Source organism: Thermobia domestica, chromosome 5 (assembly GCF_964235325.1).
Source record: "Thermobia domestica chromosome 5, izTheDome1.hap1.1, whole genome shotgun sequence".
Lineage (NCBI taxonomy): Eukaryota > Metazoa > Arthropoda > Insecta > Zygentoma > Lepismatidae > Thermobia > Thermobia domestica.
In genome coordinates this window covers 38,458,787-38,479,461 of record NC_137458.1, presented here as the reverse complement: position 1 = coordinate 38,479,461, position 20,675 = coordinate 38,458,787, and the positions used below count along the sequence as shown (strand labels likewise).

The window sequence follows — 20,675 nt, the reverse complement described above, 5'->3', positions numbered from 1 at the left end:
GATCCCTTAACCCTCCTCGAGTCAAAAATCGAAGGAACTGGTTCGTACACGATTATATCTAGCTAAAATCTGTCTTTGTACAAAATTTAAGGATCTTGTAAGTCATTTGTGTGTGAAAATCTAATAACAGACATACTATTTATTTATTCACTAGTATAGATGGATTTTTTTCATACACAACGAACACCACAAAATACGCATTCTTGGAATCTCTGAGCTTGTCACAAAACAAGATTTGAGGCTATCATGCGTTGTGAAAGTGATAGACTATCTCGACTGGGAAAGTCTATATATTTCTATTAGAAGAGCTCTGCCTCGTTTCGTACCTTGTTTGAAAAATCTGTTTCGTCTTCTTTTCATTTAGTGTCTGTTTATTGAATTTTAGCGTTTCTTTTCAGCACCGAGTTTATATAAGACGTTAAGACTACAGTTTAAGATGCAATCCGAACACAGTAATGCATTCCATGCTCTACCACTTCAGCTGAACCCGGGACAGTGTGCAACTTTGAAGAACGCGCTAACCACTAGACCTGTAGTGAGGGTATTTGCGTCATGCTTGTCCACTGGAAATTGAACCCGGCAACCTCGTGAATCTAAGGCACGTGCGCTAACCATTGGACTACCAATGAGGAGAAGTACTTTTACGAAAAAGATAGGAGGGCATTCAGGAATCGAACACATCTATTTTTATTTTATGTATATACAAAAAAAAAACTATGAACGAAACGCTTTTTTTTAACGGTATAAAGTTACACGATTTTTTCTTTTCCAAAAAAAGAATCTTTTAAACATTTTTATGACTAACACACACATAAAAACAAGGTCTTTGGTTTCTTCTATACATTGCAACTCTTCATCTCTGTTGCACGCGTATGCATGCACAAAACAGAATATTTTGTAAGTGTAATAGAATGGACAGGTAAATAAGGAGACAGAATGCCAAAACCAAAAATATCGTGAAAAGTTTCTCTGAAATAGATACTACGAGGACGCCAACCTCTTCCTTTCGCAAAGAAAAGAAGTTTGAACCCAGTATAATGTGAAAAATGATGAATGTTATTGTTGGATCGTCGGTCGAAGAAAGAAAAAAAAAAGACCTGCTTCAGAGCTATCACACAAGTTCTCCACTTTACTGCTACCAAGGGGCACTTAATATTCGAATAACAAGAAGTACTTTTTTTCTCGTTCTTCAACTTTTCAAGAGCTGTCGATAGAAGAGGGTTACACACAGAGGTATGCATACAGAGAGAGAGAAAAGAAGAAAGATATATTTCTTTCACAATAAAAGTTTATCTATTGTCAGAAATAATACTTCACAAAAGTTGTAAACATTTCAAAACGTTTTCAGATGCGATATATATGTATACGACTAAAAATACAAATATTGATCTACGTACCTATATTCTTCACATTCTTTACCTATATAAAAGTATATTTAAAGAGATACTGTATACGGTATATTGAGTGTTCGCGAGTAACGAAATAATTCGCACACTCAAAGTTCGATTATTGGTGGGAGTCTAGTTTCTATTAGCTTTTATGACAAAGGTAGGGGATGTAAAACTTGTATAGTTTTGTTCTCCCACATTTAACTTTAATGTTTTTATTATTATTATTTTTTTTTTCGAAACAGAAGTGTCCCGGTATTTATTATTAATATATTATTCTACGCATTCTTGACATGTGAACAGGATTACCAAGGAAGCATAATCAAATTCCCTGACTTTCCCTGACATTTTCCCTGACTCTGTCATTCTTTTTTTCTTAGTATAACTCATGAAAAATAACTTGTATTTAAAGTGAACTGTAAGTTTTCATCATTGTTTATATGCTTATACAATATTCTACGAACGTACAAACGAACCAATTCATTCACCTGTAATTAATGATTATTTTAGTGGCATTCGTTCACTCTTCACAGCCTGGGAAACATTATTCCCTGACACACAATGAAATTCCCTGACTTTCCCTGACATTTTATCTGACACACAATGAAATTCCCTGACTTTCCCTGACATTTTATCTGACACACAATTAAATTCCCTGACTTTCCCTGACATTTTATCTGACACACAATGAAATTCCCTGACTTTCCCTGACATTTTTCCTGAGAGAGAATGAAATTCCCTTACTTTCCCTGACATTTCCCCTGTCTTTCCCTGACTGGTAGACACCCTGATGAAATTAAATTAAATCTTTCAGTTTAACGTCTCACGATTATGCCCGTTAAGCTAGCGAAGACGCGTGATTTAGCAAGTAAAAAGAATGATGGAAGAAATTGTGGGATGAGAATGTAGGAGGAAAATAAAGTATTTCAAGAAAACCGAGGTCACATTACAAACTTACCTGGCCGGAAATCGAACCAGAGACCTCACGCGCAGAGATTATAACAGAACCACCGTGCCTTCTTTCTGCATTTTTCTTGGCTCAGAATGCAAGTGTAAAAATTATAAAACAAGGTATGAAATTAGTAGGTGCTGCCATCTATTCAATATTTTATAGAAGAAATGAAAAACTAATGCACAGTTTTATTGTCTTTTACGTGCTAAGCAAAAGAAAAAAAAAGATATGTGTAGCTCCTGCGGGTGCCAGAATGGAAGAAAGTAAAAACACTTTAAAAATTTTAACTGGAAACCCAATCGGAAAAGTACCATTAGGAAGTCCTAGGCGAAAATGGGAGGACAATATTAAGATGGGTTTCGGAGAAATAGGCATACAAAGTAGAAACGATCCAATTGGCTAAGGGCAAAGGCCAGTGGAGAACTTTGGTGAATGCGACATTGAACCTCTGGGTTCCATAGGCCATAGTTAGCTACTGTATATTACGATATAAATATAAACTATAGTTATATTTTTATATAGTTACATAGTTATATTTTTTTTTCAAACCTACTCCGCAAAGAGAATGGAGTGAATTTGTTTCCCAATAATTACTTTCCTTTTTCATAAGAATATTATTGCCTTCGCTAAAATAATAGAAAGTGCAGTGAAGACCTTTGACCAATCTTGCTCTAGAGAAGTAAATGTAATGAAAAACCTAACCCAAGAAGCACCCCATCATCTGTTAGAGGATGAAAATAACCCCGTTCACGAAAAGAATATTTACCATGATGATGTCAGAGCAGTGATAACACCAAAGCCCCTTATCTTCCTTAAAATACTCCGAAGTTGATTTACCTATACAATGAAGATAGAGAAAAGAAAGACATAACAAGTGGTGCACAAGGGAGAAATGTTTAGAGTGAGACCAAAGGTTGTGAAGAGAACTTCGAACAAAAGGAGCAAATGCTTGCCTGCTAACGACTGACTACTATTCGTAACTACATAGCAAGAGAGAGAGAGAAGATGAGAGTCATTTTCAATCAGCGAAGGAGACTTGCGATAAGAGCAGGAGAGAGAGCAATTAAGAAAATGAGGAGAGGACTTCTACAGTGAATGCGAAGTTGTGGTGAATGGAACAACCAGTTAACAACTCTCAACTCTCTACAATCAGATATCAAGAAACAGCTCTACATAACAAAGAAAATCAACATATGTGAAATTTAAAAAAAGAAAGAAAGAAAGAAAGAAGGTAACGTCGTACAAAAATGTGACCTTGAGTGTTCATTAACACATTTTCTTGAAGTATAATAGATACTATACACTGAGAAAGAAAAAAAAAAGTATGTGGGATACGTAAAAACGTAGGTTACATGTGTAAATAATATAGTTTTTGAACTTAACGTACAGCAAACGTATAACTGAAAAAGTATATTTTATACGTACTTTACATAAAAGTGTTCCAAAATAATGTATTTTCCATACGAACGAAAGAACTGTATAGGGTATATAGGTGGTCAAGATCTCACATATAGACAGACGTATGTAACATACATATACGTATTAATATACGGAAGACTGTTAGATGTCAGACATTTTGCAAGCACCGGCATGATGTAACATTTAAGAGCAGTGCATATGGATAACGTATGCTCCGTACTGATTTCTGTAGTAAACATAAGGATTCCGTATATTTGTACAATATACAGCTGTCCGTATAACGGATTTTTCTCAGCGTATGCCTTTAATGAATACATGGAGAATTGAGCCAACTAGTGCAAAGATTCAAGAAATTGCGTTGCTGAGAATTAAAAGATGCATAAATAAATAAATAAAAGATAATCGTCAGTGTTGCCCATATTTGTTAACACGTTTTTACACAATATTTTTAAAAACGAATTAACGACTTTTGAAGTAATTTTCAAGTAGGGCCCTATTACGCGCCTGAAATATTTGTGGAGACGGCAAGATTGTGAACTAAATTCGCGGTTTACATGTGACATCAAACACATGTCAGTGTTGTCAGAAGTACTGCTTTTACATGAAATTTCTGGCATGTATGTAAGTTTTAAATAAAACAAAAAAGGATACTTTTACCATAATCAAATTTGTGTGAAAGCAGTTCGTTTCGCTTAATGCGTAAAATTATTTCACATGGATAATAATTTATTATCAAACATTAAACCCGAACTGCTGTGGTTCAGAGGCAGAGTGCAGCGTGGGTTTTCTAGAGGTTCTCCCGCTTGCTTCCATTTTCATTTCATTATTTCGTTTTTATCATCAGATTATTTTTTTTTTTTAAATATTCAATTTTCAAACTAATTATCTAATACTGGCATGCAGCCTACGGGAGTATTTCACACACTTTTACGATTCGCAGAGCCCCAGGTCTGAATTTAGATGTAGCTAAGATATATATATATATGCAGTGGCGGATCCAGGATATGATCAAGGGAGGGGCTAACCATAATTTGCTGTTTTATCCAGTGTAAAGTAGAATTGAGGCCCATTTTATCCAGTGTAAACCTGAGCGTCAAGGGGGGGCTATAGCCCCTTAGCCTCCCCTTGGATCCGCCCTTATATACATTACATCATTACACCATTACATTATCTCTTTACTTCATCTACAAGCTTCACTCTAAATTCATTTTCTTCGATTTCTCAACATTTTGGTCTTTGGACTTATTCCCTTCTTCAGCCTGACAATTCAATTTTTCTAAGTTAAACTAGACCAAATAGGAAAGTCATTGTGTATGTATCAATAAGTAAGCAATGGGAACTCTTTCTAATACAGAGGGGTAAAATTTTTATGGACATGGGATAAATAAGTAGTTCGCTCGCGCAAAATACATACTGAATTGCTCGACAAAAAATATTTTTAGAGTATTTTATAAAAGCAATTTTTCAGTTTTTTTAAAAAAGTATTATTATTATTATTATTATTATTATTATTATTATTATTATTATTATTATTATTATTATTTAGTATTTATTCCATATTTTTAATTGTATTGTGGAAGGAAATAGCTTCTCATTTCATACTTATATTACGAAATAGAAAAATGTTGAAACTTGTTACGAAGTCACGAGAACGCCTACTCGACTGCAACCAGTCAAATTTCTGTGTAGTGTTGAGTTGTATAAGCAATAGGCGCTCGATAATTAATTTAAAACAAGTGAGTGTCGTTTTACAATGCGAAACTAACATTTCCAAACTATACAAATTAAATAGTCAGACTTAAGTGGTGTATGTATAAGTACTGGTTGCATACAGTAACAACATCAAAGATACAACCTGTTCCTCAGACGCTGAATCCATATGAAAAAGACATTACTCACTATCCCTTTCTGTTTTTGTTCTATGGCAATAAGAGTTGAAACAAAATATTATATATTTCAACCACTTCCGGTCTGAATAGAGGCCTAAGGTAGGATATAGAATCTATTCTTGTGACGCTGAATCGATTACAAAAAGCCGCTTCTTGATATCTTTCACAGTTTTTGCTTTGTATTGAAACCTGAAGGAATTTGAACCACTTCCAGTTTCAGTAGAATATTTTTGGACAGTTGTGATGTGTTCTATCGTTATCTGTTACCATTTTTGCTCTACGCGATAAACGTTGAAACCGGAAATTTTTAATCTGAACCACTTTCGGTTTGAATAAAGAATTAACGGAGGAGATTAAACCTGTCCTTGGGACGCTGAAACGGTTGAAAAAAACTCATCTCGATATCCTTAACAATTTTTGCTCTAATTTCTGTGGACAGATGGACGGACTGACCCACCGCCTCTTTTCCCTCATTTTCTGCAATATCTGTTTTGTAACTCATGGTTTCTCAGCCGTTTTGTGTTCGCGGTTGGGTATATACATGTTTATAGTGGGAGAAATTAGCGGGAATTATCATAGTATACGATAAAACATTAAAGTAAATGAGCCTACTCAATATTTTCTACGCTTCAGAGCTTATGGTCACAGTTATGCACTGTTGTCAGCGAGCCTACTATATTATAGAATAATGAAGCAAGGGTGCGGGGAAGGCTACATTTCTTTATGTCCATATTTACTCCGGCGTTCTGCTGGAAATCTTTCTTTTCTGTTTTACAGTTTATTACAATTTGAATATTTGCTTTATTTGAACAGCAAATGTTATTTTAATTTCAAGTAAAAGAAATCGAAGAGCATCTGCCAAAGAACTAACGATCATTCCCTAGTAAAAACTACTCACGCTGGGAGACATTTCTAATTACGCTTTAATATTAATTTCAGGATCTTAAGTCCAAAGGAACTACTTTAAAACATATCCATCGATGGAGTCACAAGAAAAATTATCTCAAATTTTGGGTCCTTTTGCCAATGGTAAAAGTGTGTACGCTTTCTAATTGCATTTTTTGTACTTTCTTGAGGACGCTAAATCCAACAGAGTATCTTGAAACATGCGCGTTCATTGGTTGCCTAGAAAAGTGCATTGAGAAAAATCCGTTATCCGGTCGAAAAAGTGTAAAACGCTTTTTCAGGCCACCCACCCTGAATGAGGTTTTCCTGGATTTTCCTCATTCACACCAGGCAAATGCCGGGATGGTACCTAACTTATAGGTCCCAGGGCGCTTCCTTCCTTCCCCAATCCTTTCTTCCTTGCACTTCCCCGGATAGTGTGCTCGCCGAGGGACGTTATCGCTCAAAACGTGACGGGCTAAATGGCCTCAGATGCCGAAAACCCAAAAATCTAACTCCTAATCCTAATCCCGGACAGCGGTATATTGTACAAATATACGGAATCCTTATGTTTACTACGGAAATATGGACGGAACATACATTGTAAATATGCTACACACGTACTGCCCTTTTCCTGTTTAATTAGATGTTAAATCATGCCGTTGCATGATGTCTGACATCTAACAGTCTTCCGTATATTAGATACGTATACATGTGTTACATACGTCAACTATATGTATTATATGCGTCTATTTGTATGTGAGCTTCTGACCGCCTATATAGAATTCTTTCTTTCGTACAGAAAGTTCGTTTATTTGGAACACTTATACGAAAATTACGCATAAAACATACGTTTTCAGTTATACGTTTGCTGCTGGGTGTTACAAAGGGTTGTACGTGTGTAACGCAATCTGTGACTGAAAACACCAATTTATAATGTGACTTATTTTTATGTATTTTATAGCGTTACATTATAGCCCACAATTCGAATATGTCTAAAATTTAGTCTACTATTTACTAAAATTCACTTAAATACTCCATCTTGATATTACCTTTTATTATAATACGTAATGAAGTAAACATTTATACCTTTTAAATAACATGCATGTAGATTATACAAGATGGATCCTTTGTTATATCTTATCTCTCTCGTTGCTATGACGACCAATAACACATATCGTCAGATTGCTATGTTAACTGAACATCAATTATAATATCAAAAAAGAAAATTAATTCTAGTTCTTTTTTATATTTTCTTCTTCTTCTAGCTAGCTTGTGCATATTTTAATAGCACATATTGCCCGTAAATACACATAAAGATGAAATACAAGTAAAGATGTTAAAAATACACAATATTGTTATACGTGAAGGTGAAATTCAAAAACTATGGGATTTACACATGTAACCTATGTTTTTATGTACGCCAATGTGATCTCAAGTTTGGGATATAAATAAATAAACATAAATATCCCAATTTTGCGTGACTCCTCGTGACTCCGTAGATGGAATATTTGAAAATAATTCCACTGGATTCGTGATCTTCGAATTAGTAGAAAAATGGCAGTTAGGAATGCATCTAAGCGCACACACTTTTACTATTGGCACGACCGTTATCTTGAAAAACTTGTAAAAAAACCTTTTCCAAAATGCTGCATTACGCCTATGCCAACATTAAGTTTTTCAGTGGAACATATAAACTGTAATTGTGTTCCAATTATTCCTAAGTTATATCCACAAGTGAGTACCACAACATTCATAAGAGTACCTTCCTTCGCTCTGAGTTACACTTAAGCATCTGTACAAAACGAAATATAAACGCACTATTTACTCAAGAGATATGTATTACTCTCTATTCCATATTCCACAATAGAGTTCCTGTCACTAATTGTGATCTAACTAATCCTTGTATAATCATATTAACATAATGAGAGAAAGAGACTCCACTAAATGAGAAAACACAAGAGATTTCTTGAGTCCTAATCCATTTGGATCTGATTGCAATCTAACATGATTTGTTTGCACAGAATCCAACCTAGCAACACATATTCAATATATAGGGATGTACCATTATTCTGTAACATTACGTGTCCATTCCCAGCAGATCCCAAATTTGAGGTAATTTTTCCTACAGATCCTACGAAGGAATATGTTTAAAAATAGTTTCATTGGATTAATCACTTACAAATTAATAGAAAACGCCCAATTAGAATTTTATTCATGGGGCATGATCGTTAGTCCTTTGAAAAAAGTTCCATCAGAAAATTAAGATAAAGTGTTGAGACATGACTACCGTAGCAGTGTTCGAAATTTGAGCAGGAGAAAAATAAAGGAAATTTGAGCTGGGTGAAACGAAAAAGATATTACTTATGTCACACACAGGCGAAAGCATTATGATGTCGGAAGTGAATACTTGACAGAGATATAAAATCCTTTTACACTCTCCATATTGCTTTAACATATATCCCATATTGACCACTACCTTTCACGCCATCTCGATAACTTATTGGTCCCACAGAAAATTCTCTGGCGACAAAAGAACTGTCTTATTGCTGACACGTTTTTTGTCTATCTACAAATAATCTGACATCTTTTGGCCTGGAATCCTGCCTAAGAAGGTATTGTTCACTTCTCTACAGCGAGGGAGGATTTTAGGTTATTATTTTACATAAGGAAAACTGTATTATATTATTGTTATTCTTATGACAGAATCAAATGATGTTGAGAAACAATGATTTTTTTTTTAGCGAAAATTTAAATTTTGACAAGGTATTAAGCAAATAGCTAGGATATGGATTCTCCATTGCTCATTAGTAGCCATGACGTATAGTAGATATACCGGTACTGGTATCAATGAATTTAATGTAATTCAAGTAATTAAAGTGATTAACACGTTCGCTGCGTTACGAGTCACCAGTGGCTCGTGCTCGTGCGATACTTTATTTCTGTGCGGTGCTGTTCTATGCATTGTATTACCTCTGTGCGTTTGTGGTATTTTCGTTTGTACAGATTTTTAACATTACTAGCACCGACGGACAAACATTCAACGAGACACACGGTGACTCGTATAGCACTAAGATCCAAACTCAGGTTTACACTGCCGCAGCGAACGTGTTAAGGAGAAAATCTTATAATAATAATAATAATAATAATAATAATAATAATAATAATAATAATAATAATAATAATAATAATAATAATAATAATAATAAATTACCCGTGTGGATTTGTTTAGAGAAATGATTTATGCATGTAGTAGGATTGTTAAAGGTATATATTTATTTGTGAAATACGAACAAAATCGACTGAGTCGTTTCTGGGGAAAATGTTCGAAAACAATTTAACTTCAACAAAGAGTAAAGTACTGTTTTCCATTCTCCCTTTCCCTCCCACATTTTCATTCCACCGATCTCTCTCAATCATTTACTTCCATTAATAATCCATCTCCTTTAGTTTATTGGGCATTATTGTGGAACGTAAAAATAAAAGTTTCATTTTTATTAATGTGTCAGACTACACCGCATCGGCTAAATGCTGAAATAAGACTACAGTTGCTGGAACTAGAATATTTAAAACGCCAAATAATAATAAGACAAATTATAGTAAATGTTTCCGTAATATACGTGGGTCAGTCAAAAAGTTAGTTGCATTGCTTAAGAAAATAAAACTGGATATAAATTCTACAATAACTTTATTTATATCGTAAAGTGCCATTCACAATCTACTTTTCAAAATAATGACTTCGTTATTTAAGCATTTGTTGAAAAGTGTACAAGTTTTTCTATGCCTTCTGCAAATAAATCCCGTCCAATGCCCGATAACAATTCTTGGGCTGCAGCTTTCACCTCGTCATCCGAATGGTATCGTCTCTTTGAAAGATCGTCTTTCGTGGAACCAAACACATTGAAGTCACATGGTGAAAGGTCTGGGCTATAAGGAGGGTGATCCCACTGTTCCCACCTAAACTTTGTCGGAAGTTCGCACGTCAATATCTGTACGTCCGTTCTCAAACATGTTGCACTACTCCGCGATAACTTCACGTGACATTGCATTTTCACTATATACTTCATGCAACTGCCGATAAATTTCAGTACAGTGACACCTTTTCGCTCATAAAAAAACGAATTAATGCACGCAATTTCAATTTGAACGCCACTTGCAGCTGTCGAGACATATTTACGACTGATTATCAGAATACCTCCACTTGCCTCGTGAAGCAGCCACGTCACATGATATAGCTACATGTCTGCAGTGTTGCCTCACAGTTTCATCAAAATAACCTTTGATCGGAAATATTTACGAAAGAGTGCAATTAACTTTCTGACTGACCCACGTATATATTTATTGTAACAACACAATAGATATTCTGCCAATTTACATTGTTCCTTTATGTACATGGTAAACAACATTATTTTTACAGAAAGAAAAATACAGAAATTTTTACTGTTTCACTAATTAATTCAGCTTATAAGATTACAAATTGTATTTTTAAACAATCTTTTAGACATATTGAATCTTTTCACACAAGAGCTCATGCTCCATAAAGGGGATTTATATAGATGCCAGATCGTGTTTTCTTACAGTACATGGTACTACTATTTCTCAAACTGGTTCTAGACCTCGGAACATGCAGAAATATATTAGAACTTAGTTCTATGCAATCAATTTTATTATTTATTATTTTATATAGAAAAGCTAAATCAATATGGATGCAATAATAATAATAATAATAATAATAATAATAATAATAATAATAATAATAATAATAATAATAATAATAATAATAATAATAATAATAATATACAAAATATCATGTGTGGGGGCTTTCTCTGGGTATTCCAGTTTTAATAATAATAATAAATTGCAATGGATAAAAAGATGCATCGCCGAAGACAGTTACCGGATATTCCACTTCATAACGAATGGATTCACATGGAAATAGGTTACACGTCACTTTTCTTAAAAACCGTTTCTGAAGAAATTCTATAAATCGTATTTCAACAAAAGAGAATTCCCAACAAAATGACTTGAATAATCTATAACATGGGATACCACAAGCAATGCTATATAATTTAGATTTTTAAAATTCAGAGTTTCACACATATATTCACACATCATGCACAGTATATGTATTGTGCACCGTTTACAAGAAGGAACAATAAAAAAAAAAAGAAAAAAAGAGAGAGAGAAATAATTGTTACAAATGTTATAGTATGAAGAAGCAGTGTTTTCTAATGGTACTCTAGCTGCGATTTCTATTGACAACGAGAATTTTTGTTTGATTCTTTATTTTGAATTAACAGCCTTTCCAGATGACACTGGGGAAAACATCGGGACATAAATTTACACAATGAGACGGGAGGAGAATCGAGACTTTTACAAAAAATTTAGAGACGAGACAAGAAAATCTTATTCTTCGTCTCGTGAGCAACACTTAAACCAAGATCTCCCGCGCTTAACTACTAAAGTTTTATTATATTTTCGGCAAGATATCACTTTTTCTGCAGACGCATTATGATCTGAATGGTATTCATTCTAACTTTGGAACTAATGAATAACTTAAACTAGTTAGCTTCGTTTTACAGTGGGAAGCTAGTGTAGGTTTCCAGACTATCTGCAAACTACTGGATGCAATAGAGGAATAAAATTAAAGATAGAACTTGTTGCTCGAACACTGAATCCACATCGAAAAGCCATTACTCGTTATCTCTTACTATTTTTGTTCTACGGAGATTAATATTGAAACCAGAAACGCTAATTGATGTTTATCACTTCCGATAACAATAGAGGAATAAAATCAGAGGTGAAACAAATTTTTTCAGTACTGAATCTATATTAAAAAAAAAAAAAAAACTACTTATCGCTATCTATTTCTGGTCTATCCATTATACAGTCAGTGTTGTAACCGAAAAATAAGTAGATTTTTATCACTTCCGGTTTGAACAGTCAGATAAAAGTAGACAAAACACGTTCTTGGGGCACTGAATCTGTCACAAACCGTTTTTTGATATCTCTTACGATTTTTGTTCTATGGAAAGGAGTAATAAAACCGGAAGTACTAGTAAATTCGAACCATTTTCGGTAGGCACAGTGGCTTACCAGTAGAGCGTTCACGTCTAGTGTATGGGGTTCCTGGTTCGATCTCACCTCGTGCCAAATGTACTTTGTGGTGGACAAACACCGTGTTCATAGGTTTTCTCGTGGTTCTCTCATTTCCTCCCACTTTATTCATTCCACAATTTCATTCATTTCTCACCATCACTGTCTCCTTTAGCCTAGTCGGCATAACCATGGGACATAAAACTGAAAGATTTCATTATTTTCGAACAATTTCCGGTTTCGGTAGAGTGCTACAAGTTGTGACGATATGCTCTCTTGAGACGCTGAATCGATTCTCAAAGACCTCTTGTCACTGTTATCGTTTTTGTTGTATGGCGATCAAACGTTGAAACCGAAAGTAGTTAATTCTAACCAATTCCGGTTTGATCGACGGATGAGAGAGACAGAACCAATTCTTGGGACGTGCTAAATCGATTGAAGAAAAAAAAACGCATCTCGATATCTCTTTAAAGGTTTGCTCTGAAATCTGTCGACAGACGGGCAGACATATAAAACAGTTCTATAAAAGACTTCCGACACTTATGCATAGCATAGTTTGGAACTTTAATAAAAATTAAATCTAACCAAAAAAAAAAAAAAACTAATTACAACAACCCCTATATTACTCTTTCGGCAATAATGGCATTGCTTTCATCAGGGACATTATGATATACGCTGGTAGCAATGATATACAGTAGAGTACCGAAAACTCGACCTAATATGAACCGAAGGCTGGCCGAGTTCGTGAAAATGTCGGGTTATCGGGAATGAGTTTAAAAAAGAATAAGTACGAATGTTTCCTCAGAAAATACAGTACTGTACTTGTATTGTGTATTCCATCTATAGATGCGCAGTTAGGCAAATTGTTTGAACTTCCTCTGCTGAATTTTACAGCAGTATCTCTTCCTCCCCCTATCCCTCTTTTGACCGCATTTGCGGGGTTGCAATGCCGCAGCACCTACTGTGTCTCGTGTCTCTTACTCTCACTCCCAATACTATCACTAATGTGAAACAGATGTCAGGCCTCCATATTTTGCTATAATCGAGTATAATATATATGTATAAGAAAACTATATGTGTTGAATAACAATCTTCTAATCACTGACTGAAAGGACACCGTTTGGAACTGTGGCAACTAAGTACCCCACGTGGACTTGACGAGCAGTTGTCAAATGCTAGAAATGAGAGTTTTGGTTGGCCATTTAGTTATCGGGGGTGTTTTCTTCAAGTTCTCGCGGACGATGACTTATTTATGGCACTAGCCCTCACACATAGAAGGCGGCATCCTTTATATACAAACTGCACATGTATAGATGGAATAGAGAATATGTCTTGGTTACTTGAGAATACAACAGAGAATAAACTGCCCAATTACTCTTAAGAGTCTTCATACCGGCGAAATTAAAATACCGCTAATTTTACAGTAATTATGTGATATCTTCAAATAGATAAAAGGATAATCGAAATGTGGAATAAGAGCGCCCTAAACAATATTATTTTACATAAGAAACCGTTATCACGACTCACTTATCTGCTTTCGATTTCGCGCCATTTTGAAAATCGACATTTATTTTCGCGTTTCTAAACAGCTGAAAACGGAAAGCCACTAGGTGACTTGTGATAACGGTACTTCACGCAAAATAATATTGTCTAGGGCGCTCTTCTTCCATATTTCAATTATCTTTTATCTACTTGAAGATATCACATAATTACTGTAAAATTATCGGTATTTTAATTTCGCCGGGATGAAGACTCTTAAACAAAGGAAAAATATGGACTTTATGAAGGTATAGAGCCTTTACTATACACGAAAATGAAAATTAATGAATACACACTGTATAGTAATTTACCTGATAAGACAGACCTCAGAAAAACACCCTGCAATGACCTTTGAACAGGTCTGCGCGCGGGGTTTTTTCGACTTGCCAGAGTGCGGCCGAGTTATCAGTTTCGAGTGTCGAGTGCCGAGTTTTAGGGACTCTACCGTAATTTAAGTGCTTAATTTAATCAGGTTTTATAATGCTATTCAAATTTAGGCAAGGATGTAAATAAAGACAACATTACTTTCTCAAATATCAATTTTTGTTTTCCTCTACATTTATTTATTTATTTTTTTAACAATCCTTGTTTCTCCCTTGTGGACTTCAAATCAGATACTATTTAAACAGTTGTTCTTGCATAATTTTAAACTGCTTTGTTTCCATATTATTTTTAAATAGACTATTGTAAAGAAACAAGTAAAATACCCTCTTTAGTCACTATCTTCTCTACTGAAAAAAAAACAAACATAGCTCTCCACATTTTATTATTTTTTCCAGCTTCCTGTTTTACGAGCATTTTCTTTAATTTTTCAGAAAATTGACTTTCTGTCTTCTTTTTTTTTATTATTTATTAAAAAGAAAAACAACAAAAAGAGAGCCTGTATTTCCGCTTGAATTGAGAAAGATGAAAAAAAAAAAAAAACAGAGAGGATTTTTCTGCCTTAAAACCTGTTTCTCGTTTTCTTTTGCACAACTGAAGAGAAAAATGTCTTAACAAGGACGAACCCTGACTAAATAGCAGCCGCAAATTGGGCTTATTCCAGGAAAACGGAAACAAAAGAAGATCAATGATGGAAAGGAAATTTGAAAAAAAAAAAAGAAAAAAGAAAAGAAATCTTTTGTGACTGTTACGAATCCAACGACTCTTTGGAACAAACCTTGATTGCATAGTACATTTCCGCAATACATCCATGTATCGAAAAAGTTCATTTTTTTTTTATTGTGTTATAAATTTTTAAGAAAGTTCAATTTTTATATATATCGTATCCTCCATAAACAATTACAATTTTATATACGAAACACCTTCCTGTCCAAAAGAATACATAGTATTTGTTTGTGCTGAACTTAATTAACAAATACCCTGGGCAACGTGAGACACTTGAGAGCAACTCGAATTACAAGGTATTGAACTCCCGCTTAGAAAGCCAGAAATGAAATGGATGATATCCAATGTGCAAACCACACATTATTCAACCAAAGACATGCTATAATGCTTCGTGGAATGTAACTTTATGTACGCTCTTTCCAGCCTTAGAACAAAGTAGACGTAAAAAAAGCGAAATGTATTACTTTGTGGCTCACACGTGTTTCGGTAGCGAGAGACGTGAACAGCAAGATCGTCTGCTAGCTTACTATCGTCATATCATTTCCAAAGTGTAAGGCTACGGTTGGTTGGTAAGTAATTAACACAATGACTACTGCTGTGTTGAAAATATGTATTTTCTTAAACCATTATATAAACGAGATTGCCTCTGTTCCTGTTGTCCTCTTTTATGTTGTATAACACGAAACGAAAATGGATTATTGTCACTCATCGTCGCCATGAAACTCTGCATTCTACCATTTCAAATGAGCGGGGTCATCGCGCGAATGCATACGCATGCGCAGTACATGTTACATGTCCAAGTAAAGGTTAGGTTGAAATAAAGCTACATCTGTTGTTGAATATTATATATATTGCGTTTATCATCACAAAAGACAGAATAATTTAAGATATCTTTATTAGAAATTATTATTTTAGTAGGGATTATATTGCGGTAGGATACTAGTGTAGTGAGACCAACAACCAATCACTGGTCATCGACTCACTGGTAGTCAGGTGGGTTTGTTTACATCCACTTTTTTCTAAGGCTGGAAAGAGATTAAATGTTGTGTTAGTTTAAATACCAGACGGCTCTAACACTCCGTGGGCTGTAACTCCAGAGAAGAGTTGTGTTGCTTAAAATACCAAGCTTCTCGGTAAGAGCTGTGTTTCTTGACATACCAAACGGCTATTAACACTTCATGGGAACAGTCGCCTTGCTTTAAATATGGGACGGTTATAACGCTTCTAGGGAAGAGTTGTGTTAGTTTAAATACCGTACCCAAGAGCAGAAGAATGATTAGTATATCAGTTTTTGACGCTTACAAGCTCAGGTTCTATTCCAAGCTCAGGTTCTATTCCACAGGAGTCTGGGCAGTCAATGAAGTTTGAGACTAAACAAAAGCCAGCTGTCCGTCCATTAGGAACTCATTTATTGAATCAGGACAGGTTTAGGCGATTTTTGCTTAGATTTGGACGTAATTTGTCGAGATCAAAAGCCGAATTCAAGAAATGTCTCAAAAACAGGGTGGGGTGGTTTAAATCAAAATAAATAAATACACTTAAGAGCAAAAACGTAAAAAAAAATATTTAATACACAGTATTTCGCGCAACTGAGTGTCAATGGAGCAGAAAAAAATATTCTGATTTGGCAAGTTAAATTTATTGAATTATGATACTTTAAACCTTGTAACCATCATAGAGATGCTATACATTTAGGGACAATGAAATGGTGATTTTATTTCTAAACGACTTTTACATTATTCGACCACGGCCTGGTCCCGTATTAACAAGAAGTCTATTGTGTTATTATACTCGTAAAATACTGTTGATAGTCTTCAAAATTAATAATAATGAGCCTTATGCAGAGTCGTTTTGACGCATGATTAGAATCATACTAAAGGCCTGACTACTGCAAAAAATATATGTCAGTGGAACTCTTTAGTATGGTACTAATCACGCGTCAGAACGACTCTGCATAAGGCCCAAAATGTTTTCTGCTAATAATTTAAAGCTATTAATATATAATTACATGAATTCATTTAATACAATTTTAAACATATAAGTATATCGATATACTTGGTATATGTTCAAAACATACGTATATAGGACCAGAGCCGCCCATACGGGGGTGTAACCCCGACGAATGTCGAGGGAATGTGAGTGAAATGTCTTTTCTAAGTTTTCTTCATTTTTTTCTCAAGGGTCAAATCCCTTACAGAAAATACGTCTAAAGTCCGTGAAATCTTTTAGCCGCCATATGCAAGACTTGTCTCCTTTCGAAGACGACAAGAGTAGGATGGTTAGTACAACATTCTTATAATTGGCCCCACTTGAAAGATGTTTGAGAAACACTGAACTAATGGCGCTTGACTTCTTCTTAGTTTTCACAGAAATCACCACAGAATGATTTTGAGTGCTCCAAGAAATATTCAATGAAACCTGTGTTAATCCAAAGAAAATTGCCAGTAATGTCTCATGGCCATTCAATACACACATAGTTCGACAAATATACAGCTAAGTTAAGCAAAGACTAAGTTGGAGATGAAGTGAACTTAGTATGTTTTATCGTACTGAACATCCTCCATAACTAACTTTCGCAACAATGGAACAAACCGGACGTGTGCAGCCAGTCACTAAGATGAAATGGGAAAGTATTTTTTCTCTCTCTCTCTCTTTCGCTGATCTGTCGTTCCTAAGGGAATCCAACACCGTCTATTGAAAGGAAAGAACAGAATAAATGAAGAAGAAAAAAAAAACTTGTGGAAGTCTATAATCTCCTTTCCCCTTCTCTTGGACGAGTTTCCTTATACCCTTAACCCTAGCGTCCTACTTTGAAGCCAGATGACCATCAGCAAAACTGCAACAAACTCGTTCATTTGACATCAGAAAGTTGGAGAGCACTCACTGACAACACAGCTTACATCCACCACACGCTTCTAGAAAGTCCCTTGTTAGTTAGTTAGTAAACTTCAAGCACGTTCTAACACTAGCATCTCAAACACTTTCGTACATAAAACAAAAGTCATATTGTATAAAGCAAGTATTCGTGATTGCTTACCCATTTCTTTTCTCGGTATACGAAAAGGAAATAAATCATATAAAAGTGTTAATTAAAAGTGTTTTAAAGTAATTGAAAGAAATGGTCAATCAACAGTTTCTCCGCTACACTGCAATAGAAATCAATAAGCCTGTGTTACGCAACAAACCTCTTTAAGAGCCACAATCTCTGCAGATTTCACCAAGGCACTCAACCTTAACGATACAAATGGTTTCTTTGTTTTAGTTTTAAAGATGTTTATGACCTTAATACTAATAAAGGCTGACTGCTCACGTCAGAACACCTTAATACTAGTAAAGACTGACCGCACTGCACACATCTAGTGTCGAACCCGTAATTTATTAGGTTAGCGTACGTCTGGGTTCGATTCCCAGTGGAAGATCACGTGGTCCGCATCCCACTTCTCTTCCCCAAGGATAGCTCAGATAAATTAAATTGGCATTACGTGTCACTCTTTGTGCACGGTAGAGGTCTGCACTGGTTCGGGCCATTAATTTTCAAATCTACAACCATATTTCTCAGGCTAACTTTGTAGATATACTGTACGATATTTATTGGACCGTTCTTTCTGGAGAACTTTCAAAGCACAACTGCAAAATTAAACCTCTAATAGCTGTAAATAAAAATACAATTTTGCGTTATTTACTAAGTTTCTTAATTCGGGCTTATTTCGGGCTCATCTGATTTATCATTTGAGGCCGGCTCGGGCCTAAATACTAAAACATATTTCAGACTCGGGTCGGGCCTCACATTATGAATTCACTGGACCGGGCCGGGCCCAGGCTAAAAATTCCGACCCGTGCAGACCTCTAGCAAATAGTGTTCCAATGCAGCCCCTAACATTTAAATTTTGCACACACACACACACACACGGACTAAACCTTCTGAAGGAAAAACTAAAAACAATAAAAATGAAATTGAATAATACTATCCTAAATAAATATTTTTTTTTCATACTTTATACATTTTTACTCTATTACGTCGGACGTTTTAATACCAGAAATAACTTAAAACCGTATGAGGTCATGTAGTCATCCAAAGGCTGCGAAAATCCTAAGCATAATATAGATTTCTATCTATAGCAGCGTTTCCCAACCCTTTTCAACTTGCGGCACACTACGGCTGTAACTTGAATTCTCGCGGCACACTCGTAGATGTTATTATTATTATTATTATTATTATTATTATTATTATTATTATTATTATTATTATTATTATTATTATTATTATTTGAAAATATAAAATACCATGGTATTTTTTTTCTGTGATTACTGATCTTCTCACAGAGATGAAAGCTCGATCACTGGTTTTCCCCTATGCTAATTCATTATGCTTATTTTTCATTCTAATTTTAAAATAGAAAACAATTGCAATGAAATATAGGACTCAGATTTTTAAAAGTACGCTTTCTTTTTCGAAAACTATCCAACCTTTCACTAAGAACGAAGATCACTAAATAACGAACGAAAAAACAAATGTCTTGTACTTTTAACTTTGCTGTTTTAACCAAAACCTGTGCATATTATTACAATCACACAACTTGCGATGCGACGAACTCAAAACACACCTGTTGAACAAAGTGTTATTCTGTCATTCACGTGCGAATGAGTGTTCTACAAACGTTCACTTGACGCGTATCGTACAAGTGCTTCCATTTCTCTGTGTTAGTAGTCTATGACTCTCAATTGAAGCGTAACATAGCAGCTAACCGTGGGAATGTGTACCAACCGAAATACTGTTTGCTACACGGTAATAGATGTACAATAATATATTACAATTACAGTATTTTTTTTCCATGGGAGAAATTCATAGTAATGTGAAATACAAAAATATACATTTTTTTCTATGCCTTGCAATTTGGTTGCTCTAGATTTAATAATTTTGTTTCGATTTCCTCGCGGCACACTAGCGGTCCATTCACGGCACACCAATGTGCCGCGGCACACCGGTTGGAAAACGCTGATCTATAGAGATGAAAATATTTAATTAACTACGAACACCTGCAGCATTCTATTGTAACTGAGCACTAACTACGTAGATCTTGTTCTTTTTAAGCTGTACATTTGTTCACACTAGAGAACAAATATATGAGTATTACTACTGTACATGTCATGCCACGAAAGAAAAGAAAATGGTTTAGATGCCTTTAAAAAAAATCATGAGAAATGTTCTCATGGTAGCTAAAAACAAAATGTGTCATTATAACAAAGCACCAACGAAAATTATATACTATTTGGAGTCCATTCTCAACTACAAGAAAAAAAACTACACTAGTTCATTGTTGCTTTCAGTTTTTTCAACATGATTTCAAGCATCAAGCAATACGCAATGTAAAAATATTCTTCTGGATTCTTTTATAAATA

The 20,675-nt window shown here is 34.9% G+C and overlaps 1 protein-coding gene across 1 annotated transcript in view; it reads right to left on the bottom strand.

Annotated features, from left to right (window-relative positions):
• Positions 1 to 20,675, bottom strand: part of Pgant2 (polypeptide N-acetylgalactosaminyltransferase 2) — a 547,092-nt gene that overhangs the window by 444,215 nt on the left and 82,202 nt on the right. The gene's annotated exons all lie outside the window — the stretch shown is intronic.